This window comes from Lutra lutra, chromosome X, assembly GCF_902655055.1.
Source record: "Lutra lutra chromosome X, mLutLut1.2, whole genome shotgun sequence".
Classification (NCBI taxonomy): Eukaryota; Metazoa; Chordata; class Mammalia; order Carnivora; family Mustelidae; genus Lutra; species Lutra lutra.
The window spans coordinates 68,396,438-68,413,728 of record NC_062296.1 but is presented as its reverse complement, the minus strand read 5'-3'; the positions used below and the strand labels follow the sequence as shown (position 1 = coordinate 68,413,728).

The following is a 17,291-nucleotide window of genomic DNA, read 5'->3' as shown; positions in this document are numbered from 1 at the left end:
TTCCCCAAGGGGTTACTTGGCAAAGAGGGGAGACAACTCAGAAAGGATGTGTGGTACTGGTATCTAGTGGTTAGAGGCCAGAGATGCTGCTAAACATCCCACAAGGCACAAGACTTTCACCCAACAAAAAAATGAATTGTTCCAAATAGTGTAGAAGTAGAGAAGCTCTGACATAGATCAATTCTTTTATTTATGTGATAAACTATGCTACTTCCCATAGTTCCTACCTTCTATTTCATTTTCAGATTTTAGGGTTATCTTTTTGTGATTCTGGTTAGTGTTTATGGTTTAGGTCTGTTTTGCTTTTTGTGTCATCCTTGCTCAGGGGCTATCTAATCTCTGTGTCGTTCCAATTTTAGTAAATGTGCTGCCCAATCTAGGGCAGGTCTGTTTTGCTTTGATTCCTATGTGATAGATGAACTTAGAAATATCTATTAAGTTAAAATATCTTAATAATTAGAGAAACTTAAGAAAAAAGTTCCAGTGCCAGAAGAAAAGCAATTGTAAGCATTTATTTACTGTCCCTTACTTAGATTTTGTGTATCCCTGCCCTGAAAATCTAACTTAGAGTTTGAAACCAGCAAAATACAATTAGATTTTCACCAGATACACCAAATTCCACAGGGTACTTCGTTTTACAATTTTCTTCTCTGAATATTCTGTGTCTCTGGAGCTAACTTTCTTTCTCCCTCTCCATATAAAAATATTCTGAAATTGAGAAAAACCTCCACCAAAACAAAGAAACAAACAAACAAAAAAACCCAACCATTCCCTCATTTCTTCCTCCCTCTCACTTTCATTGTATAATTTACAATGAAAATTTACATCCAGAGATGCCAATACTATATACAGTTGATATCCTCAAGAATTTCCATTTAATCATTGGAGCCTTTATGGAAATGTCGGTGTCAAAATGAAACTAAGAAATGAGAAACTAATTTTAGCTTCTGAAGCACTGAAACTCCTGTGCAGATCTGTCTCTATAGTTGTAATAATTCTGATTATAAGAATCTCTGTCGGTAAAAATAGAGATGTAATTATCAGCTGGGGACAGATGGTAAGGCAAGTAATAATGATGTGAGCAAATTTCCATGCTACATATATCCCCCTTGTCTAGAACTCAAATACATTGGATATAAGCCCCTAAGGGAGAGGGACAGAACCACCACTGAAAAAATCATGATTAAAATAATCATGATTCTACATTATGTTTTAAAGCTAATCTGTTAGAGTCTCAGTATTTTATTAGAAAAATCATATTCTCAATTAAGAAATAAGCCTTTTGCCATGTTCTCAATTTGGACAGAATCTACAGTCATTCTATGTGGATTGAGTCGTTAACAGTTAAGTCAGTGTATTATCTGGTTGTTGGACAAAATCAGTTTCATGATAAATATAGCTGGCAAATTTAAAAGAATAAATGCAGGCTTCTAAAATAAGTAATTTAAAAATTCAAAGCTGCAAGTCAACAGTCCTTAGTACTACTGTAATAATCCTTTTAGTACTAAAGAAATGTTCTATACTTTTTAAACATTAGAAAGGCACTTCATGAAATCAGTATTCAGAATAAGTATCTATTTAACTTCAATTATGTTTGAATAGGTACGTAACTACTCACTTCTGTTGTTTTTTCTGTGTTACAATATATAATGGTTAGCACAGGCTAGTCTTCTCAGAAAACTTCTCATTGTCAATTGACCCCCTTACTGAGAAAATATTCATGAACCACTAAGAACTACAGATTCCAAGTCAATTAAACTTTCTAGCTATGGCTAAATTCATGGATATCAGGGAGATGAAATTGTCTCCAAGGCCAATATCTAAACATACTTTAAAAAGAACATTTTTGGGATGCCTGGGTGGTGCAGTCAGTTTAGCATCAGACTCTTGGGTTTCAGCTCAGGTTGTGATCTCAGGGTCATGGGAACAAACCCCAAGTCAGATTCATGCACAGTGTGGAGTCTGCTTGAGATTCTCGCTCTCTTCCCTCTGCCCCTCCCCCATTCATGTACATGCTCTCTCTCTCTAAATTACATAAATGAATCTTTAAAAAAAAAGAAGAAGAAGAACATTTTTCTGGGGTGCCTGAGTGGTTGAGCCAGTTGAGGATCTCACTCTTGATTTCTGCTCAGGTCATGATCTCAGGGTTATGAGATGAGCCCCAGGTTGGGCTCTGCACTCAGCAAAGAGTCTGTTTGACCCTCTTCCTTAAATAAATAAATAAAGTCTTTAAAAAGAACATTTTTCTTATGGTTTATATTTACATTTTCATTCCTTTATTCATTCAGCAAATACTAATTGAGGACTTTGTCCTCATTGAGCTTATGATCAATAGAATAGGATTGACAATAAACTGCCAATGATAGAACTAGTTTTAAAATTATTACAGTGATAACTGCTACCATGAATAAGTAAAGGAGGGAAGGAGAGTATCGGTGCTGGGACCCTGACTGCTAATGATTTCCCCAAGAGGAGACCAATACACCAAACCTGAAAGGGGAGTAAGAGTTAGCTGGATATAGAGGGACAAATCACCTTCAGTGTATCAGAGCAGCATGTGGGGATTTTCCATGGTGGAAACCAGCTTGGACCATGTAAGGAAGAACTTTTATGGACGGGACAGAAGGAGTGGGAAGAACTCAAGAGATGAAGTAGGTGGGGCACCTCTGTGGCTCAGTGGGTTAAGCGTCTGTCTCTGGCCTAGACCATGATCCCAGCATCCTGGATTAGAGCCCCATGTCAGGCTCTCTGCTCTGCAGGGAGCCTGCTTCTCCCTCTGTCTACAGCTCCCCCGTCTGTGCTCACATCCTCTCTCTCTCTCTCTCTCTCAATCTCTCTGTCAAATAATGAAATAAAATATTTTTTAAAAAGAGAAAGAGAGAGATGAAGGGAGCTAAATAGGCAAGACCATGCTGAGTATGGTGAGGATTTTGGATGAGAATAATTGAATGTTTTTATGTGCTTACAAAGTAATGTGCTCTTTTAACGGTAAAGTGAGCAAAAGGGTTAGGAGAGAAGTCAACAAAATTTCCCCAGTAGTTCAGGGCAAGTAGTAGCTTGCAAGAGGGTGAGAGGATGACAACAGATTAAGATCAAGAAATGCTCTGATATGTATAAAATGAGAGATACGTGAGCAATCCTGAATGACTAGAATCACAAGTTTATTGCTTCTGTCCTATATTCATACTCCTAACATTTATACAAAATATCTAATCAAAGAGGTTTTAGAGAATTGCACAATGATACACACACACATACACACATACACACACACACACACACACACAGTGTCATAATACAATCATGGTAATCATTGTTTGGATGTGCTAGCAGTCATTATATTGAGCAAAAGCAGCATGTCTTTCATCCAGATAGTGTCCCTGTGTAATTACTATTCAATCTAATGTCTGTATCATAGTGCCAAAAGATCAAGAAGCACGAGTTATGTTGGCCGAGGGTGCCAGTTACTTGGGTGAATTTTCTCAGGACAATGATTGAGTTTTAATCAATATGGTAGAATCAGAAATTTTTAAAAACAAAATACTTGATTAAATGTGATAAATAATTTAAAACTATTGAGTTGTAACACATTTATTCATAGAACCAATAACAATTTTAACCTTTTTTTAATTTTTATTTTTTTTAAAGATTTTATTTATTTATTTGACAGAGAGAAATCACAAGTAGGCAGAGAGGCAGGCAGAGAGAGAGGAGGAAGCAGGCTCCCTGCTGAGCAGAAAGCCCGATGTGGGGCTCGAACCCAGGACCTGGGATCATGACCTGAGCCGAAGGCAGCGGCTTAACCCACTGAGCCACCCAGGCGCCCCTTAACCTTTTTTTTAAAAAAAGATTTATTTGACACAGAGAGGCACAGTAAGAGAGGGAACACAAGCAGGGGGAGTGGGAGAGGGAGAAGCAGACTCCCCACCAAGCAGGGATCCCAACCAGTGTGGGGCTCCATCCCAGGACCCTGGGATCATGACCTGAGCTGAAGGCAGACACTTAGTGACTGAGCCACCCAGGCATCCCTATAACCATTTCAATCTTACATTAAATACATTTCATGGCAAACTCAACAAAAATATCTCTGTGATGGAGAAATGAATATCAAAGTATAATGGAAGTTGTTAGCCATGTTACTTCCTTTATTTTCTGTAGTTTCCTGGGCTGTAATAATAAGCATGTATATTTGTTTCACAAAGGGACAAAACAAGCATATAAGAAATGAAGGTAATTACTGAAGACAAAATTGAAATAGGCTAGATTATAAGGTATTCAAGGAAAATAGAGGATGATGGATAAATTACCAGGAGCTATTTTCTTTGAACATATAATTAACAAATGCTATCTACATGCTCTTATTATTTTTATAAAATTGCATCTTTTTGAAGGGGTATTTCATTTACATGTTTTTACTTCACTTTTGTAAGGTCATTTCAAAGACCAGACGTTTTGATTAACTTAAAATAACTGCATTTTCCTCTGCTATGGCTGAAGAACAATAAGCCACAAAATGAAAATTGGCCACACACCTGAGGCTCTTCTTACATGTTTTCTTTTGAGAAAAGATACCAGAAATGAAAGATAAAGGAACTTCCTGAAACACAAATATTTTATCTGAGCTTTTAGCAATTACATCCAATTTCAGACTCTATCCACAATTTAGGGATCATATTTTTTTTTTACTTTCTTTTCACAGAATATTCTTTTGTGTAATTCTGAAAAACCTCACTCAAAAATGGAAGATGGGCACGTTAGTACAGCACTATCATGGAATACCCACCTAGAACTTTAAAAGGTAATAAAGGTAAGATCTAACACTTACAGGATACTCACTGAGAACCATGCACTTTCTGTACTTTCTAAGGATTCCACATTTATTTGTACATTGAATTATCAAAAATAACCTGGGTAACAGGTACTATTATCTCCACATTACAGATGAGGAATCTGAGGTTAACAGTGAGGAAATTTTTCCAAGGTACACAGAGACCAAATGGAAGAATGAACACTGTCCAACTCCACACTTCACAGCCTAGAATATCAGGCCTGTCATATGGCGTAACTGGTAACAATGTGCTATTGTATCATAATCTGGAAGTATGCAGGGCATAACCTATAACCTATACAAGAGAGTGTGCTGGTCCTTAGGGTCAGAGATCAGAGGAAGAGAAGGCAGCAACGGAAATGGAAAACAGACACCCAGTGAGATAATAAATTAAGAAAGCTAAACCAAGAGCGAAAAGAACTTCAGCTAGTCAAATGGTAAATTCTGCTGATGGGTTAATTAAGTTCAGAGCACAAATCTGAGCACTGGATTAAAGACACAGAAGACAAAAGTTGGTGGTCTAGTCAAGGAGGGTCCTACTAAAGTGAGGAGGATGGAAGCCTTAATGAAATGACCAGAGAAAATGAAGTGAGGAGAAGCAGAACAAAGGGTCCACCTGAAGCCAATGGGAGGTCTTGGGGAGAACCAATGACAGGCTTTTCAGGGGCTGTTTGTAATTACAAACAGAATCACACAACAGAGTTTATATGTGATATACAAAGCAAATACAGCAAGCTGACTGGCCTTGGGCAAAATGAGACCAGCCCCAGCCAGACAAATCAGACACAGAAGAGACAAGTTAGTCAAAGAACAATGCCCTTGAGCTACAAAACACTTGGGAAATAGAAGAGCCATGACTCTGATATACAGCTAAACATTAAAACCACTCCCTACAGGGAACTCCCACAAAGAAAAGTCACTGAACTAATCCCCAGAGAGGCACAAAGAACGCGTGGACCAAGAGTTATGTAGCAAGAAGAAACACAAATATAGGGGAACTTTCGCCTTCAGAGAATGGTTTGTAATCATCTAGAAGTGACATGGTGAAATGAAGTCTAAATATTTAAGGAAAATGATATCCTGGTAGAACAATACCAACTGACTTAAATAGAATGATTCATAAATAAAACGTTGGATAGAAGTTCACTGAACCTCTTGACAACAGTCTGTGTTTTGTTCATTTTGGCATCTGAGATTAAACATAGTATCTGACAGCAAAAGTGCTCACTTGATTGTTGTTCAACGATAAATGTATTAAAATCATCAATTCTGGCTAATGCAAGGAAGTCGCGCCTGTGTAGAGTAGGGACGGAGAGAGAGCAGAGGGCTCCTGGCATTTTCATTTAATGAGGCTTGATAGTTTTACTGGGCCGGTGGAGAGAAGACGAAAATAAATGGAAGCTTATAGGAAGAGAGTGGTGGGAATTCTTACCTCTTACTTATTATGTTTACATAGAGGGACCTATTCACTCACAAGGTAAAGTGTGGGAGGAAAAAAACTACCATCTTCAACCTGTCTTCTCCACCATGACTTGCTGTCCTAGGAAAAGCAACATATTGAATCAGTGAATCTGGGTGAACAGATACGAGATCAGCAGATTCTTCCCTTTCTGTCCCCAAAATTTGAATCTAGGAATCCATTCTTTCTCCTCCTCCTTCATGTGTAAGTTCTTTTTCTCTGCAGGAAGTCTACTATTGGCCAACTTGGTGCACCTACATTCAATTTTGGGAAGGTAGCAATCAGCCCAATGTGTCCAAAATTCCAAACCTCATTCCACTTTGTCTTTACTAATAATTAGCTGGCATTTTAATCTCCCATCTGCCTTATTTCTACAGCTACTTCTCAGTTGATTATAAACTCGGATGGGGGTATAATTAATAGTCCCTCCTAAAGCCCTATCATGGTTCAAGCCACAAAGTGAAGCACGTTAATTTCTACCATATGGGATTTAAGAGATGATAGGAAAGACAAAATGGCAGGGAGAGCATGACTCTTTGGACACTAACTTAATGTTCTGGGTAAACTGTATTTAGATTACACTCAAGGGGGAAAATAGCTGGTTTCCCTCTCCATTTACTGAAGAGTCAAGTTATATTCAGAGTCCTGGTCAGATTTGTCCCTTAATAAAGAAATAGGGGAGAAGGAAAGGACAAATAGGGACATTTAGAATGCAAACAAGTTGGTCATGCTCTTGAAATAATGACAGAAAAAAGAAGAAAATTATTATGAGATATTGTTAAAAAGGCCAGATGAGAGAAATCAGCATAAAGACAGAGAAAAGTTGAGAGGGAAATGATCAAATCTGCTTCGGTATCCAAAGACATGTTTAGGACGCCTGGGTGGCTCAGTCAGTTAAGTGTCTGCCTTTGGCTCAGGTCAGGAACTCAGGGTCCTGGGATTGAGCCCCACGTTGGGCTCCTTGCTCAACAGGGAGTCTGCTTCTTGCTCTCGCTCTGCCCCTCTGCCCCACTCATGCTCCCATTCTGTCTCTCTCAAACAAATAAATAAAATCTTAAAAAAAAAAAAAGACATACTTCACAGAGCCTAAGTGGCATAGTCATTTGGGCATCTGACTCTTGCTTTTGGCTTGGGTCCTCATCTCAGGGTCCTGAGATCCAGCCCCACGTGGGGCTCCATGATGAGGGCAGAGCCTGCTTAAGATTCTCTCTCCCTCTGTCCCTCCCCGCTTCCCCTCTTTCTTTCTCTCTTTAAAAATAAATAAATCTTTAAAAAAAAAAAAAAGACAAAGATGTACTTCAAGAGAACAAAAAGAACATTCACAAATTAAAGTGTCTTTAGCCAAAAATGAGCTTGTTAAATTTGATAGCACTAAGCAGAGAAAAAAGTATTCAGAGGGAATGATGGATGAAGATAAGCCTGTAATCATTTCCATATGGCTATTTTGAACATCAAATATTATTTTCATTATAAAAAGTAATAAAACAATTTAATTAGAATCATGTCAAATATTGTATTTTCAATAATATTTTGAGAGAGTTTATTACCCTAATATGCCCTTCAAATTTCCCAAAATGTGTTGGCAGCTTCCTAAGACATCTTGCTCATCTAAGAGAAAATAGACAGTTTTTAGGTAGTAACTTTTGAATTTTTTTCAGTTTTATTGAGCTATAATTGACATACAGTGTTATATAAACTTCAGGTATATAGCATAGTACCTTGATTTACATATACTGGGAAATGATACACACAATAAGTTTTGTTAGTATCTATCACCTCATATAATTCCAGAAAATACGTGGTTTTTTTTCCTGTGATGAAAACTTTTAGAATCTACCCTCTTAGCAAGTCTCAAATATTTTAGGTACTAACATTTTATCAGTTCCTATTATTGGATTTATGACTTCTTAGATTTACAAACTGACAAATATACAAGGCACTAAAGTAGTGAGACCATATTACAATGATTCCTATATACGAACATTTCTTCTACCTTCCCTTATACATAGAATCATTTTCCTTCATTAAGATAGTTTTCTGATAGGAATCAAGCCTTGAACACTTACTCCGGGTTAAGGTTCTACAGTGAAATTTAATCAGCCATTAAATGTCACTTAAGTGGGGCGCCTGGGTGGCTCAGTGGGTTAAGCCACTGCCTTCGGCTCGGGTCATGATCCCAGGTCCTGGGTTCAAGCCCCACATCGGGCTTTCTGCTCAGCGGGGAGCCTGCTTCCTCCTCTCTCTCTGCCTGCCTCTCTGCCTACTTGTGATTTCTCTCTGTCAAATAAATAAATAAAATCTTAAAAAAAAATAAATAAATGTCACTTAAGTGTAGCAGAATGACACAAAATAATTTTTTCACATCTGAATGGCCATTCCTGAAGTACTATAAATATCATTTGCCTGCTTCTTAAAATTTTGGTCTATTTTAATTAAGAAATACTTAAGAAATGTATTTGAGCCCTGAAACTTGGCAGTTAAGTGTTACACATTTGAACTCTGAGGCTAATCCACTCTATTATCTGCTTCCCTTATTTGCCTATTAGTCAGTATTTACTATTAGTTGAAGAAAGGAAGGCTTATAGGATTTCCTTTATTAAAAACTGAATTTCCAGGGGTACCTGGGTGGCTCAGTTCATTAAGCATCCGATTCTTAGTTTCAGCTTGTGTCATTATCTTGGGGTTGTGGGATCAAGCCTCTCCTTGGGCTCTGCGCTCAGTGGGGAGTCTCCTTCAGGATTCTCTCTCTCTCCCTCTGCCTGTCCCCTCCCCACAAGTGCTCTCTCTCAAATAAATAAAAGTCTTTTAAAAAATTCAATTTCCAGAATACCAGAGAGGCTCAGTCGGTTAAACATCTGCCTTCGGCTCAGGTCATGATCCCGGAGTCCTGGGATGGAGCCCCACACTAGGGTCCCTGCTCTGCGGGGAGCCTGCTTATCCCTCTCCCTCTGCCTGCTGCTCCCCCTGCTTGTGCAATCTCTCTCTCTGTCTCAAATAAATAAGATCTTAAAAAAATTTAATTTGTAAAATTCCTCTAATTATTTTACTAAAGAAAATTCTGGTTCCAGGTTATAATATTTCCAAGATATATGGGATTGGTTTCCAGCTGTCCAACTTTAATTTGAAGAAGTAATTCCATAAAGAGTTATTGGGAATGTTGCCAATAGAATAGTCCACACTTGCCATGTGGATATATTCTGTTTTATTTATAAATGTAAGACCTACGTGATTCATTTGGACTTATTTGCAATTACAAAATTAAAATTTACTCAGATAAAAGGAAATAGCAACTATTAAAAATAGCATTATTAAAATTTAATTATATGACTTAATACTGTCTCTCTCTCTCTCTTTTTTTTTTTTGCAAAATAAGCTACTTACATCTAGCTGGTAAATAAAAACGCAATTTCTCTGAGATAGCAAACTTTTTCTGTATTTCCTAAGAACCTATGGAATATAATTGGATATATGGGAAGGAAATTATTCTGGCAATGTTTTTTTTTCATTTATTAAGAAATATTTAGGGAGGAGTTGAGATGGCAGAGTAGTAGGAGGACATGATGCCTCATCCCTAATACACAGCTATGTAATTATCAACTCATTCCAAACACCCAGGAAATCAATCTGAGAAATGAGAGAACAAACCGCACACAACTAGAGGGAGAAGAGAGGCCACAACGTGGAAGGTAGGAGGTGCAGTGATATGATTTGGAGGAGAAAAGAATTGCGGGTTCTGCTGAGGCCTGACCAGGGAGAGAGGAGAGAGAGATAAAGTGAGAGAGAGAGAAGTAAAGCAGCACACAGGGGATTACAGAAGAAAAACACTTTCCCAAAAACACTGACTGGGAAAACAAAAGGGGCTGATTATGGCAAGAAATATTTAATAGTTCCCATTATCTTCCATGTATAGTATCAAGGCAACTTTATAAGAAACAGCACCCACTGAAAGTTATGTGTCCTTGAAAGCGTTTTAGTCACCAGGGAACTGGGATGATTAGTCCTAGCCCATTACAGTGGAACTCAGAGATGATTTCTAGTTTCAGTAGGGGATTTGACATACTTCCTACGGCTCTATCTTAAGGCCTGGAGACAGCACTCTTTGCCTTAGGAGAGGGATGATGTATATGAGGGCAAGAGCTTCCTACACCATGGCGTTACCAGTGATAAGAAGGTCTTTTTTCTTTTCCTACCTTCATTTCTTTCTTTCTTTTTCTCTTTGTTTCTTTCTTTCAAGATTTTATTTATCTACTTGATGGAGAGAGGGAGAATACAGAGGGAGAGTGAGAAGCAGACTCCCCACTGAGCAGAGAGCCCCACATGGGGCGAGATCCCAGGATCCTGAGATCATGACCCGACCCAAAGGCAACCGCTCAACTGACTGAGCCACCCAGGCACCCCCAGAAAAGTATTTCATGTAATAATTGGGACTTGGTAAGTACTTTTGGATGCATATATGATTAGATTTTATAAACCCAAAGTAAATAAAATATGTCAGACTGCAAATTGATTCCCCAATATTTATTTTCTTCATTCTCCTTTGTTAGTAATAGAAGGCCCCCCAATTTTATCTTATCTATAAGAGACCACATTTCCCAGCTTCAACTGCAGTTAGACGTGTCCACGTGACTGAGTTCTGACCAACGAGATGCAAGTAGAAATGATGGGTGCATCTTCAGGTCATGGCTTTAAAGGGAACCCGCCTGCTCTCCGCTGCAGATGTGAGTCCTCAACTGACAGGCAGATGAAGACAGCACAGCGGATGTTGGAGCAACAAGAGAAAAGGAACCTGCGTCCCTGGATGGTCTAAGGAACACGGGCACCACACTCCTTGGACCTACAAGCCCAGGCTTTCATGTGAAAGAGAAAAAAAGCCTGTCTTATTTGTCACTGTCATTTGGTCAGTGTTAAAACAACAAGTATATGCTTCATTAATATGTAAAATGAGTCAGGGCACCTGGATGGTTCAGCTTATTAAGCATCTGACTCTTGAACTCAGCTCAGGTCATGATCTCAGAGTAAGTTCAAGCCCCACTTTGGGCTCCATGCTGAGCATGGATGTACTTTAAGAAAAAAGAAAATTGTAAGATGACTCATCGATTTTCTATTTAAAAATTATTTGTCCCCAAGGATGCATAGAAGCATGGAAGATCATATGTCTAATTAATTATGGTGTACAGTCAGAATGGCTAAAATTAACAAGTCAGGAAATGACAGATGCTGGCAAGGATGTTGAGAAAGGGGAACCCTCCTACACTGATGGTGGGAATGCAAGCTGGTGTAGCCACTCTGGAAAACAGCATGGAGGTTCCTCAAAAAGTTGAAAATAGAGCTACCCTACCACTCAGCAATCACACTACTGGGTATTTACCCTAAAGATACAAATATAGTGATCCAAAGGGGCACGTGCACCCAAATGTTTATAGCGGCAATGTCCACAATAGTGAATCTATGGAAAGAACCTAGATATCCACCAACAGATGAATGGATAAAGAAGATGTGGTATATACATATTATACAATGGAATACTATGCGGACATCAAAAGAAATGAAAACCTTGCCATTTGCAACAACCTGGATGGAATTAGAGGTATTATGCTTAGCGAGATAAGTCAATCAGAGAAAGACAACTATCATATGATCTCCCTGATATGAGGAATTTGAGATGCAAAGTAGGGGGTTTGGGGGGTAGGGAAGGAAAAAATGAAACAAGATGGGATCAAGAGGGAGACAAGCCATAAGAGACTCTTAATCTCACAAAACAAACTGAGGGTTATCAGGGGGAGGGGGTAGGGAGAGGGTGGTTGGGTTATGAACATTGGGGAGGTTATGTGCTATGGTGAGTGCTGTGAAATGTGTAAGCCTGATGATTCACAGACTTGTACCCCTGGGGCTAATAATACATTATATGTTAATAAAAAAAATTATGGTGTAACATCAACTAAGTGGGATTAGATTGAGTTGGGAGGGGCTATCTATGTTACCTCAGGAATTTTTTGAAAAAAAATTTTTTAAAGAATTTATTTATTTGAGACAGAGGGAGATAGTGAGAAAGAGCACAAAGTGGTGGGAGAGGGAAAAGCAGGCTCCCAGGAGGGAGCCCGACATGGGGCTCAATCCCAGAACCCTGGGATCACGACCTGAGCTGAAGGCAGATGTTTAACTGACTAAGCCACCCGGGCACCCAAGGGATTCTTGAATTGTTAATAATGAATACTTAGTTAAGTAATAGAAATAGTCATTATTATATATTAAAACTAGAGTTGACCCTTGAATAACAGGGGTTTTAATGGTGTGAGTCCACTTATACATGGATTTTTTTTTTTAACATGGATTACAAGTACTTGGATTGTACTTGGATTACAAGTACAGTACTATAAATGTATTTTCTATTATGACTTTCTTTTCCTTTTTTTTAAGATTTATTTATGGGGGGCCTAGATGGCTTGGTTGGTTGAACGTTGGACTTGTGTTTTTGGCTCAGGTCATGATCTCGGGATACTGGGATAGAGCTCCACATCAGGCTCCACACTCAGCATGAAGTCAGCTTGAGATTCTCTCTCTCTCTCTCTCTCTCTTCCTCTGCCCTTCCCCCTGCTCTCACTCTTTCTCTTTAAAATAAATGAATAATCTTTAAAAAAAAAAAGACTTTGAGAGAGAAAGTGTGGGAGGAGGGACAAAGGGAGAGGGAGAGAGAAATTTTTGTTTGTTTGTTTTAAGACTTTATTATTTGACAAAGAAAGAGCACAAGCAGGGGGAGCAACAGGCAAAGAGAGAAGCTGGCTCCCTGGAGGGAGCAGGGAGCCCATTGTGGCACTTGATCCCAGGAACTTGGGATCATGACCTGAGCCCAAGGCAGATGCTCAATTAACTGAGCCACCCAGATGCCCTGAGAGAGAGAAACTTAAGCAGACTCTGCACTCACTGAGGAGCCTTATGTGGGGCTCAATCCCATGACCCTGAGATCCTGACTTGAACCAAAATTAAGAGGCAGACACCCAGGTGCCCCAGTCTCTTATGATTTTCTTAATAATATTTTATTTTCCCTATCTTACTTTATTGTAAGAATACGGTATATAATACATAAAACATATAAAAATATGTGTTAATCCACTGTGTATGTTGTTGGAAAGGCTTCCAATCAACAGTAAGCTGTCAGTAGTTAAGATTGTAGGCAACCAAAAGTTATATGCAGACTGCCTCATGTGTTAAGAGGTTAGTACTCCTATCCCTTACACTGTTCAAGGATCAAGCATTCTTTACCCTCTCTCATAACTCCTTCAATTATATTTCATTTATGTGATTTAATCACTGAAATAATTAGATTAGAGACAGAGCTGATAAAACTAGAGTCAAAGTAAAAATAGATATGCTTGAAACAGCACTAGGTGTGTTGGGATGCATGTAGCTGCTTAAAGTTAAAATTATGCAGGTTATGATCTGCTAATGAGTAGGCCCAAAGCCACCCACAAGGGTTTGGCAGGTAGCTCCTTCAGCATCCCAGGTCCCACTTTAGGAAACTGAAAACCCCAGGATCATTTTGACTGAAGGGGCACTTTCAATATGCCCACACAAAGAAAATAAAGTCCTGAGATTTACTACTGACAAACCCTGGAAACCAGGGTGGGGTGGAGATACACAGTGAGCTTGGGGAAGGGCAGTCTTCCCTGCCAGGTCACAAGTCATCTGGAGACAGAAGGCAGGGAAGCAAGGATCTATTAATAGGTGGTTGAGGCAGAGATCATTAACTTTTTGCAGGCTTAACTCCAAGTGGTTACTTTAAAAGGTGCCCTGATAAAACCAAAGCAGAAACTTATGGTGGGAGTCCTAAGCTCTGGTCCTTACCTCAACATCCAGACTCGGTGTGAGCAGGGTTGTCATATTATCAAACGCCTAGGCCGCAACTCATAATAGCTGTTTTCTGATCACACTAGGGAAGATATTTTTGTTCCTGCAAGGAACTGCATATTCAACTTTGTGGTCAACTTGCTTTCTGAATAATGCATAAACATAGATTTCTTTTACCCTTGAATTTAATGATAGAGTGCTACAGGAATTTCCCTTTCGATGTGGATTAACCTCATTTCCAATTATTTCATCTGGAATTCAATTGAAAAAAAAATTGCATCATTAGGATGTGATTTTGCCAGATCATCATATTAACTTTTTGACAAATCTTAAGACTGAATGTCAGAAGGATTAGGAGGGCCCAAGTTCACCATCTAAAATTAAAATCTTGACGGTTTTATCCTTCTGTACCTGTGGGCATTTTCAGTCCTTACTAAACTCATGTTCAGACTAGTTTTACCAAAATGCTTGACTCCTAAAGCTGAACTTGTTTTAAACAGACCTTTCTCTAATCATTATTATTATCATCTATCTGCAGCTAAACAGCAAATACTGCTTCCTGAACACTAAAGATCTCAGAATAATTGTCACTTTAAGTAAGAGGGCAAAGGAGATAACCTTTAAATATTAAAGGTTAAAATATTAAATGTTATTAAAACATTAAAATATTAAATGTTAAAATATTAACACTTTAAAGTTTATTTCCCTTTTTACTGGTATTGTACAAAACATAAAAATTATAGTAGTAAACTTGACTTCCCAAAGGCATCAGATATATTTAAAAATAATGACTGACACAAACATAAATCACTCTCCTACTACCAGGGTTAAGACATTTCATTACCAAAATGCTTACCCGAAAAGATGAACTGCCCCAAATCAATATCTTAATATATATTCAAAGGTACAAAACTTTTAATAGCAATCCATGGCTTGCTCAAAATGTGCTTTTCTTTTTGCTGGTGGCATATTATTTATTACAAGTGAAAAGTTGCATATTTGGAAAATGAGAAAAAATATTTTAAATTATTTGTTATCAAAATTAGATGCCAGATTTCCTAGTAAAAACCTGCAACTTACATATATATGTATAACTTATGCTTGATTATAAAAAAATGTTTGGGCATTAAATCTAATTTATGTGAATTCTTCCATTTCTTTAAAAAAGAGGCATTTTACCTAAGCTTGTATTTCTAAAATTAAGGCTACAACACATGGTCTCCATCATATTCCTTAAAATAAAAAGGAAATCACAAAAAGAAAGGAAGAAATTAAAGTAGATTGGATGTGGAAATTTCAGTTATTACATACTTTTCTCTTTTTACTGTTGACAGAATCATATCTTATTAATCTATTCATAATTTTAATTACTGCGATTTGGGGGTATGACAACTAAGTGAAGACAGCAAATGTAAGAACTGAGCATTCTTTGAGCACTACTCAGATGATGTATAAGTAAATGGATGTCATGAATATCTCAAAAAAATTTTCTCCACTCTACTTCAAAATCAAAGTGGCTATTTGAAACACCACTAAATCTTGTTAGTTAAAGCAATCAAGAAGTATGCATATTACTATATCAAAACTTTGTTTAATATTTTGAGAACTATTTTGCAATATAAGTAGTTTCCTTTCTAATCCTGGCTCTTTTATTTGCTGTATTTAGAAATTCGTATTGGGGGGGGGCAAGTTGGTAGAAAGGGTCCACAGACTTCACCAGACTACTACAGGTTAAGAACCCCTGCTTTAAAATGCTCCAGACTATTAATTAACCTTATTATGGTGATAAATTTACAATTTAAACATACATCAAACCATCATGTTGTATACCTTAAATTGACACAAATTTTATATATCAATTTTATCTCAATAAAGCAAAAAAACAACAAAGAAAGTGGACAGGCAGCACTCTGCAACTCAACCACATTGTGTTGGAAACGTTTTAAAAAAATATTCATGATTGTGATTCTCTTACCTTGACATCTTTATTACTATAATCTGAACTCCTCTTTAAAAACATTGCACAATTTGTCAGTTCTGAGATAGAAGTGTTCAAACAAAATTCACCAGTCAGTAGGATAACTATGTTATTCTCCACCTGATTCCTAGAGAGAAGTATCTCCAGGTACCTTGACTCTTAATTTATATGATCATACTTGAGATAGCAGAAAATAAACTATGTCAAACTACGTCAACTATGAAATATTAAAACTTCCTTGGCATGCATTATCTTGTCATTTTTCTGGCATCTATACATAAACAAATAATGATTGTAAAACAGGACTATCTATAAATATATGAATGCACACATACACATACACACACACACATACTTCTACCCCTCAAAAAAGATGACTGCTAACTGGCAAAAAATATACAAGATGACAGAAATGACTACTAAATAGTATAAAAGAGATACTACTACACAAAACATATCAAAAAAGCTAGGACAATATCGGGGCAATTAAGCATCTGCCTCTAGCTCAGCTCATGATCATGGAGTCAGGCTCCCTGCTCAGTGGGAGTCTGCTTCTCTCTCGGCTCCTCCTCCTGGTTCATGTTCTTTCTCTCACTCTCTCTTACAAATAAATAAATAAAATCTTTAAAAATTAAAAAAAAGATGGACTATATTAAAGAAGACTAGGTTAGTACACAGGGAATCTGCTACATGAATGTAACTATATGACTAATTCATCTGGTCACTGTGGACAAATGAATTTGCCCGTTGGTGCAGTGGCAATCTCTATAATTTTGCAAAAATCAGTGTGACACTATAAGAAGTGTACTGTATGTTTTCATGCTTTAAATATTTTTTCTATTCAAACAATTCCTTATTCAAATATGCCTAATATATATTTAAACTAAATAAAATATTTTAAATTTTCATTTTTTGAATTCCTTGTCTATTTATAAAATAAACAGACTAGTAGGTCTTTAATTGTGGAAGATAGGGACGCCTGGATGGCTGTCAGTTGCGGTCTGCTTTTGGCTCAGGTCATGACCCCAGGGTCCTGGGATTGAGTCCTGCATCAGCCTCCTTGCTCAGCAGGGAGCCCACTTCTCCCTCTGCCTGCCACTCCCTCTGCCTGTGCTTTCTCTCTCTGACAAATAAATTAAAAATAGATAAAGCAAGCAAGCTCCTGTATCTTGGCATTAAGA

At 37.8% G+C, this 17,291-nt stretch overlaps 1 non-coding gene across 1 annotated transcript; it reads right to left on the bottom strand.

Moving 5' to 3' along the window:
• Positions 1 to 279: 279 nt before the first annotated feature.
• On the bottom strand, positions 280 to 383 carry LOC125092531 (U6 spliceosomal RNA). The gene has a single exon (XR_007124989.1). It is a non-coding gene; the product is annotated as a U6 spliceosomal RNA (small nuclear RNA).
• Between the last annotated feature and the right edge of the window lie 16,908 nt (positions 384 to 17,291).